The sequence below is a fragment of the Pseudophryne corroboree genome, chromosome 6 (assembly GCF_028390025.1).
Source record: "Pseudophryne corroboree isolate aPseCor3 chromosome 6, aPseCor3.hap2, whole genome shotgun sequence".
In the NCBI taxonomy this organism is placed as follows: Eukaryota; Metazoa; Chordata; class Amphibia; order Anura; family Myobatrachidae; genus Pseudophryne; species Pseudophryne corroboree.
Genome location: NC_086449.1, coordinates 389,642,746 through 389,652,455, shown reverse-complemented (window position 1 = coordinate 389,652,455; position 9,710 = coordinate 389,642,746). Strand labels below are relative to the sequence as shown.

General features: G+C 41.8%; 2 long non-coding RNA genes across 2 annotated transcripts; one reads left to right on the top strand and one right to left on the bottom strand.

Moving 5' to 3' along the window:
* Positions 1–4,051: 4,051 nt before the first annotated feature.
* Positions 4,052–5,149, top strand: LOC134935311 (uncharacterized). The gene is made up of 3 exons (XR_010180046.1): positions 4,052–4,121; positions 4,195–4,407; positions 5,010–5,149. It is a non-coding gene; the product is annotated as an uncharacterized LOC134935311 (long non-coding RNA).
* Positions 4,332–5,737, bottom strand: LOC134935312 (uncharacterized). The gene is made up of 3 exons (XR_010180047.1): positions 5,539–5,737; positions 4,508–4,616; positions 4,332–4,419 (listed from the first exon to the last, which is right to left on the bottom strand). It is a non-coding gene; the product is annotated as an uncharacterized LOC134935312 (long non-coding RNA).
* Between the last annotated feature and the right edge of the window lie 3,973 nt (positions 5,738–9,710).

The window sequence follows — 9,710 nt, the reverse complement described above, 5'->3', positions numbered from 1 at the left end:
ATGCAGCATAAGACACTACACTGGACTGAGCAGCACAAGACAGCACTGGAATCACCACCCCACTTTCCCTCCCGCACAGACACTGAGGACGGAGACACGTCCTCTTGCTACACTTTCCAATTCCGGAGTGAAAATGGTAGCGACGCGCGGCTCCTTATATGGAATCCAAAACCTGCGAGAATCCAACAGCGGGATGATGACATTTTGCCTTATTCTGGTTTCCGAGTTAGGCGGGAAAGCCCGAGCCAGGCTCAGATCCGGGCTCGGGTAGTGAAGTCCGGTAGGGTTTGGTTCTCAGGGTACGGAACCCTCTCATCTCTATTTTTTTTTTTTCATTTTTTGAACTTTTTCATACTTTACGATCCACGTGGACTACAGTTGGGAACAGTAACCTGTGCGCGAGCCATGCGAGGGGACACGGTGTACTAATTGGGGTTCCCCGTCATTTTCCGAAGACAACGACACCAAAAAAAGTAAAAAACCCATGTTGCCGTTTTTCCATGTTGACCATGTTCATGTCGACCTAATGACAATGTCGACATAATGACCATGTTGACCTAGTGCATGTCGACCGGTAATGGTCAACCTAATGACTGTCGACCTAATGACCCATACCCACTATATGCATGTGCCCACTCAGTCCACACCTTGTAAGCTCCAATGAGCAGCACACGCTTCACACTTTTTAAATTGGTTTGCTTTAATATATAATTTCTGGTACCTCTTACAAAGTACTGTAAACAACACATTGGAGGGAATTCAATAAAAATTGGGTTTTCCTATTCAATTAGAATAAAAAATTGATGATTCTATAGAAATCACTGCGTTTCTTTTTCACACACCTCCAGTCTGATTTTTATTAAATTCTTTATTTTAGGTAAAATCACCAGGACTTGCTCTGACTCTCTTGCGGCATCCCACCCACATCCCCATCCCACGGACTTATTAAACAATTGGAAGTTTCCAATTAGCTCAATTAGTAAGTTATTACTCACCTGCTGAAGCGGTGTCTTCTCCAGCTACTTGAGCCAGTCTTCTGCTGCAGTGTGTGTAAGTATGTGTTAGTGCGTGTGTGTGACTCCCGGTGTGTGTGACTCCCCTGTGTGTGAATGACCCCCCGCAGCAGCAGGGAGAACTACATCAACCAGCAGCCCCCTCACCTCCCAGCAGCCCACTCCCCAGTGCAAATATATAGGGGAGACCACTGAGCTGCAGAGACCACCGAACCGATAAGTATAAATATATATCTATCTATCTGTATATATATATATATATATATATATATATATGTATATGTATATACCTACCCAGCAATCATTTTTTTTTTTAGTAGATACCACAGGTATAAGGAGTGCACATACACATGGTGTTCCAATATAGGAGATGAGGGTTTTTTTTGCAGTGAAAGCCTTGTGCCCGATTGAATTCCTACCTATGTCAGTTGTTGGTTAGATACTGAATGCTAATACAATTCTGTAGAAATAAGCAGATTTGCTGTGGAATCTTGCACATTCTAATTTTCCAGTTAAGAAGATATTTTACAGACATGCAAAGTTCATGTGATACAATCTTCAGTTTCAGATTTTCCATTGATATGGCATTCTGCACGTAATCCTTATCTTTCATTATTTTCCCAAATGTTGAAAATACACCATATGGACACCAACAGGGACTGTAATGACATTGTATTTAAATATATATACTTTAATATGGAGTTGGCCTCCTTTTCTGTAGCTATTACAGCTTCCACTCTTCTTGGAAACCTTTCCACAAGATTTTGGAGTGTTTCTGTGGGAATTTGTGCCCATTCATTCTGTAGAGCATTTATGAGGTCAGGCGCTGATGTTGTACGAGTAGGCCTGGCTCCCAATCTCCATTCCAGTTCATCCCATAGGTGCTTGATGGTGATGAGGTCAGGGCTCTGTGCGACCAGTCAAGTTCTTCCACCCCAAACTTATCAAACCATGGGCAATATTTACTAATATTCGTGTTTGAGTCGGTTTGTGTAGTGCTTAAACTCGTTTTGTATCGGGTGCATTTTCATGCAACTTTTTGAATCCATATACGCAAAGTTACTAAGCATTCGAGTTTATTGTTTTCGTGTTTCCCGATGTCGATGCCAGTCGGTTTTTTTCCCCACATTTCCGGCCGTCATTGTCGTTTGCGTACGTGTTTTTGTTGGATTTGCAGGTTTTTGCACTAAGTTAAATGCGGCAGGGTTTTTTTTTCCTGCGGCCGCATTTTCACTTTCAGTTTCGATTTTCATCCCCGTTCGTGATTGGTTGTGTTTCAGATGGTAGGAGTGTCTGTGCGCAACCATATAAATACGCCCCAAACCGTCCGCACCTCGTGGGTTTAGTTAGTGGTGAGGAGGAGGGAGGTTGTGCTGTGGAGGTAGGTGATTTTGTGGTTTGAAGAGGAGTGTTGGTAGCGATTTCTGAGTGTGGTATTGCGTTTGAAAGTCGTCTTGTCATTCTTGTTGTCTTGTATTTTGTGGTTTTGTCTCATTTTTAGTCCAAGTTATTTTTCTTTATAGTCCCTTGTTTGTGTGTGTGTGTGTGTGTGTGTGTGTGTGTGTGTGTGTGTGTGTGTGTGTGTGTGTGTGTGTGTGTGTGAGTTGTGTAGTGGTAGTGGAGGAGTGTGTTGTTTGTCTTTTTTTTCCCTGTGTTAACTGTTTACACACACAATTATGTGTGACTCAGAGGTGGAGGGTGTGAGTGAGGGGGAGGAGGTCGGTCAGGTGGAGGAGGTGAGTGTTAGTGAGGTTAGTGAGGTGGAGGAGGTGGGTGAGGTTGCTCCGCCGCCACGCACCACTACTAAGACTGGGCGGAATGTTAAGTTTAGTTTTGCTGAAAATGTGGCATTGGTGCGTGAGCTGATGAAGTATCAGAGGCAGCTATTTGGCCCTGAGTCCGCCAAGGTGCCAACACGGAGGAAGGCGGTGTTGTGGGCGAAAGTAGTTGCTGCTGTCAATAGTGAGGGGGTGGTCAAGTGGACGGAGGACACATGCCGCAAACGGTACTATGACATAAAGCGACGTGTCAAGTCCAAAATGGCCAAGGAGGCCAAGTCGGCTCGGCAAACCGGTGGTGGGCAGCCCTATATTGCAAGATATCTGGAGTATGAGGAGCCTATGCGGAGTGTCATACCTCCTGAAGTTGTCTCTGCAACCCATGTCCGGGATTCAGATAGGCCAAGGAAGAATGGTGAGCATGTGTTTTTTTTTTTTGTCTAAGTTGTATTTTGTAATCTGTGTCATGTGACGTTGCATATTACTCCCATCTTCAAGTGTGTGTTTGCAAATACATTGTTTTGGGTCATGTGTTAGCTAAAAGCCAATGTAACATCTTACTTTATTGTATGTCATGTGTTTTTCACACAGATATTTAGCATGTGTAGTTTGGACTTGTTGTGTCTCTGATTTGTCCTGCAATAATGTTTTCCTTTTGGCCGTTTTTTTCTTTAAGAAATATGACTATGTTTTATATATGTGTTCCATGTTTTTTAGAATTAAAATAAGTCGTTGTCATGTTAGAGGCTGGAGTACTGGAAAGTGGTTTGTAAACCACTTACATGTGTAAGGTCATCTTTACAGAAGGGTTTTTTTTGTATATAAGTTTTTTTTTTTTTTTGCTTCTATTTGTTCCGTGACACCATACTGCATTTTTTAAAATCTTAACATTTGCTGGGTTTTTTGTGTGGTCATATAGTGGTAATGTGTATTTGGAGTACCACATCACAGAGCCAATTAGATATTGCATCTGTATTATTTTTAAAAACAATTCAAAATTAATTTGTTTCCCCCCCCCCCAAAAAAACCCATTCCTTTAACTTGTGGCCTATGTCAGTGTCCTGTACATGTTTGCCTGTCTTGATGTTGCCATAGTGCATATTTTTAAAATTTTTATTATTTGTTTTGGTATTTCTGCTCCTTATGTTTTTGTAAAATAAAAACCAAGCATTTCTAAAGGTATAAATGTTTATAAGCATAATGGGTGGATGTATACACAATAGCATGATTTATGAATATATTTCATTTTATACAGTGTCGGAAAAAAGCAGTACTACTCGTCGGCCAGTAAATCCTAACACATCTGATGATGATGACGCTGCGGAAGCAGGTAAAGTGTCCATTGTAGTATAGGGTATGCTTGTAAAGGAATGGGCATAACAAAATTGCACTTTCATTAAAAGGTCCATCAAAAGAAGTATGGAGCAGCAGAAGTGGCTCTTCTGTTAGACATCACCACAAGAAACCTGTGGCCGAAAAGAAAGCAAGGTCGTCTGTCCCGCCACAAACACAGCAGGCTACCCCGCCACGAAGATTATCGTCCGTATGTTCTGTCCTCCCACTCCAAATTTTGGACACACCTCCAAGACGTCATCCACACTCCCCTCATCTTGATTGTGAGTATCAAACTGGAAAAAAAGTGTAAAATGTCAGGACATAATCATAATCAGTCATAACCGCATTAAGTCCAAACACATCCAAAACAAAAATACTTACCGCAGTAAGTAAAAGCTGAAATGGAATCCAAACTAAATGGCCTTGTCCACATCCATTAAAGATATGTATGTCCACTTGAGTCATACAGTATGACATTGGGTGTAAGATGCTGCAACAAAAAAGCATGTTGGTTTGTTTGTAAAAAGTAAGTTTGTTTTTCCAAAAATCTCATGTGTGCTTAAGGTAACATTGCAAAATACCTACAAAAACATTACTATGTTTGTTTGAACAAAGCTATAAGGTAACACATTATGTATTACAATGTTTATTTTATGCTGGAGTATGTGTGAGCTACAATAAAACTAAAGTGTTTGCTTTCACAATTAAGTAACCAGACACATTTGCCACAAGCAGGCATATGTATGTATTTAAGCAATGAGTGATGATGTTGCTAGGCAGAATAGTTGAAACCAACAGTGAGTGACATGTGTTCCATGTGTAGTGTTTTGTTTTCATTTCACAACCATATGGATAGCTAACGGAGATATGTTTAACATTTCAGCTTCGAGTCCTGGGAACAGCATCCCTCCGCAACAACACCAACACAGTGACATGGAGGAGACAAACATCTTAGAAATGCAGCCATTAATGCAAGGAATGAGTCCCCAGCACCTGTGAGTACACCACCACTGCAAAGCACACCACCCCCACCACAACACAGCCCAACAACACCAGGAACTATTTGGGCTAGACAGCAGGCCACTAATGAAGATTGCCTGCGTAAGCAGACACAAATGTTTGCAAGCCTACCATCTCACCTCAGAAGAATCTCTAGAAATCTGAGTGGACAAAATGAGCAAACAACCAGAATAGGCAATACCATGGAACTCATGCGTACAGACATTGCACAGGTCATGGGCAACTTACAGCGCATAATGGAAGAACAGCACAGACTAATGGAAGAACAGCACAGACAACAGCAAAGTTATATGAGCATTTTTCAAAACAGTCAAAAGATTAATGAAAGCTTATTCAGAATAGTAGACAATCAAAATGCTGCTACACGTGAACTCAATGTCACCCTCACTAACCTGAATGAAACACTCAGATGCATGCACCAACAGCAAACAACCAGCAGTTCTGGTACGACTACTCCAAATATCACGCCAGTCTCATCACCACCAAGATGGTCCACCAGAGCACGCCAACATGACAGTGCTAAAGGCAAAGGGCAGGACAAGCAGCCACCAAAAAAAACGTAACAAAAAAAAGTTAGACATTTGTGATAATTAAAGTTAGCAAGTGTTTTTGATGCTTTACAAAATATTACACTTAGCTCCTTGCCCCTTTTTTAAACATCATTAATTATAAGTGCACCAAATTAATTGAGAAAAATAGTACGCACATTTATTCCTTTTCATTTATTTTGGGTATTGGAGGAGGAAAATGTTGATGGAGCCACACATACATGTTAGCAGGAAGTAAACTGACCACTTGATTTTTTTCTAATCATTACTCTTTCTAGATTCCAATCATTCTCTTTGCCTGCAGATACAATAATTGCCAGCCAGGCAGAATGTCTTTAGCAGGAAGTAAACTGACCACTTGATTTTTTTCTAATCATTACTCTTTTTGCCTGCAGACAATCCAAATTACAATGTTAGTGATACATATCTTAGCTATCTTATCTATACAACATTACAAGATTAACACAATTGAGTGGCATAAAAAGCTTGTAATATGTTGCCTTTGTTTTTTTGGAAAAACATTGTACAAATGAATGTCAGTATTGTTGGGACAGGTTTGTGTGTGCTAAAAATTATTAAGCATGTTTTTACACATGATGCTGAAACAAACAAATATGTACTTTTACAAAAAAAAATCTGTTTATAATAATGTATATGTGTGGCAAACTGTGTATTTACTTACACATCATCAAGTTTCCAGCATCAAACATTAGGAAATAAATTAATCCTGATTACAGTAAGTTTGTGAGTCTTAAATATGATGTTGCGTCACACATAGGGACACATGTATTCCTCAAGGCAAACATATTATATGTTGAGGATAGTTTTTTGGGAACACAGGTTCTCAAACTCGGCCATCAGGAACCCACACAGTGCATGTTTTGCAGGTCTACTCACAGAATCACAAGTGACATAATTAGCTCCACCTGTGAACCTTTTTACATATGTCTGTGAGTAATTCATACACCTGTGCTTCTACTGGGTTACGAGAAAAACATGCACTTTGTGTGGGCCGAGTTTGTGAACCTGTGCATTAGGACATTACACACAATGATAAAGTGAAATACTAAATGGATGATGTGGGCTTGTAAGAAATTAGCACTGTAAGATTTCAAACACTTATCCAGACTTAATGCATGCCACTCATAATCTGTGGTTTTGATATTAAAAAGACACACAATACACATGCAACATTTGTTGACCATATAGCGAGGGTATGTTTGTATGTGTCAAGGAGACAGACACATTCTGAGTAATGGATTTTTACCAAAAAAACAAAACATCTATTTATGAAGACACAACAAATGAAATAAGCAAACCAAGCTTACCTTAGAAATAGCTATTCATGATGTGTTGCTTAACCTGCCTCCCTACATCAGTACTCCAAGTATCACCAGATGTCTCTAATTCCTCTGCTTGCTGGCTGCTTTCTTCCTCCTCCTCCTCCTCCTCCTCAACATGTGGCAGGTGTTGTTGCAAACACATGTTATGAAGAAAGCAGCAGCAGAACACAATTTGAGTCACCTTGGAGGGACTATACAACAAAAGTCCACCAGACTTATCCAGACACCGAAACCTAGATTTCAGCACACCAAAACATCTTTCTATCACATTCCGCGTGGACTTATGTGCATGATTGAAATTGTGTTCAGCAGGGGTATCAGGTCGGGACAATGGAGTTAGAAGCCAAGAGAAACAGCCATATCCTCCATCACCTAAAAGACAGATATAGTAACGTGATTTATGTGAAGATACAGCAACGCATAAGTAACACACTGTGGGGCAGATGTATTAACCTGTAGAAGGCATAAGGAAGTGAAAAACCAGTGATATGTGCAAGGTAATAAAGGCAGCAGACAATCTGATCCTAAATGTTCATTTACATATTGGAGCAGATTGGCTGGTGCCTTTATCACCTTGCACAGATCACTGGTTTCTCACTTCCTTATGCCTTCTACAGGTTAATACATCTGCACCTGTATTTGGGCAAAGTATACGCAGACCTACACATATCAAATTACATACCCAGCAGCCATCCATCTGGCATTTGTCCATCCTCAAACTTATCAAAGAGGGATGACTGACTGAGGATGAAGGAGTCATGGCAGCCCCCAGGGTAACCAGCAACAACACTCATTATTTTGAGATTTGCATCACAAACCACCTGCACATTTGTGGAGTGTTGAAAATGGCGGTTTGTATATATGTGCTGCCTGCCCCTAGGTGGTCTCAGCTGAATGTGTGTGCAATCTATGGCTCCAAACACATTGGGCATGCCAGCCAGCTCATAGAAATCTACCCTGACAGCATGCCACTGAGACTCCTGGGTAGGGAAGCAGATTGAGGCCTCGATGTGTGGCTGCAAAACAGCCAAAACCTGTGTGAACATTTTAAAGAACAATAGACTTGAGATTTTAGGACAGAACTGGCCACCAAAAAATTAAAACAAACACAAAACAGAAGAGGTTGTTAGGTATACATCACCTGTGTTAAGATTCTGGAAAATGTGGGCTGTGAGATTCCTATGACATCCCCAGACACAGCCTGAAAGCTGCCAGTAGCCATAAAGTGCAACACAGCCAGGAGTTTGTGCAGGCCTGAGATAGGGCGAGAGCGTGCTGTCTCAGGGTCTAGGCCCAGTTTGACAAGGTCATACAGACGGAAAATGTTGTTACGATTTAGACGGAACATCTGTATGACCTTATCATCGGACAATGCGTTCAAGTTTAAACGCCCCCTAAAAAAATGAGGCCTGCGCAGCCTTCGCGGAACCTGTACAACCTGCTGACCATGTTGAGTTTCTTGGCCCTGGGTACTTACAGGCTGATGTCTGAGTCTGAGGAATCCCACAGCACACAAAAGATCACTGGCCCACAGTCCTGCTGCCATTTCTGAGTGTAGGTGTTTTGAAATGGGCCTAACATCCTTTTATAGGCATCCTCATTCAAGTGTGAGTGATTTTTTATTTGCAACACATGTAAACACGACTGAAAAAAGCAGGTCTTTTTTTTTGCCGCTTTTTTTAACGAATCGCAAAAAAATACGACCGCATTTGAGCCCTCAGAGACTAACACCCAAATACGAATGAATAGTGAATTCCCGTATTCTATGAAATAACAGCCGCGTTTGACCGATGGTCTATTCATTCGTATTTCGGGACGTTGTCATTCAAACCATTACGAATAGACCAAACACTGCCGAGATTGGTGCTTAGTGAATTCCCGGATTGGGACTTAGAAAAAAAAAACACAAATCGACCAAACTCGGACTTTTAGTAAATACTGGCCCGTGTCTTTATAGGCCTTGCTTTGTGCACTGGGGCACAGTCATGTTGGAATAGCAAAGGGCCTTCCCCAAATTGTTAGCACAAAACATAGCATTGTCCAAAATGTCTTGGTATGCTGAAACATTATGATTGCCCTTCACTGGAGATAAGGGGCCTAGCCCAAACCCTGAAAAACAGCCCCATACAATTATCCCTTCTCCACCAAATTTCACAGTTGGCATAATGCAGTCAGACAGGTAATGTTCTCCCAGCATCCGCCAAATCCAGACTTGCTCATTTGACTGCCAAACAGAGAAGCATGATTCATCACTCCACAGAACACGTTTCCACTGCTCCACAGTCCAGTGTCGGTGTGCTTTACACCACTCCATCTGACGCTTGGCATTGGACTTGGTGATGTGAGGCTTGCATGCAGCTGCTCGGGCATGGAAACCCATTCCATTAAGCTCCCAACGCACAGTTTTTGTGCTTACATTCATTCCAGCAGAAGTTTGAAACTCTTCAGCTATGGAGTCAGTGTTAGGGTCTCCTGCCCTGTGCTGCCACGTCGTCATGGCAACCGGGAGACAAGTGCTAGCGGAGTAACCTGAGCGCAGCTGATACTCCGGTTCGGGTCTTTTGCTGTGCAGTGGTTATAGGCTCTGTGCACGGCAGGGGATCCGGTGCTGGTTTTTGTGCTCACAGTCTGTGAGGTCTGAGTGGGGCGTGGACAGCACCTGCTTTATAAGGC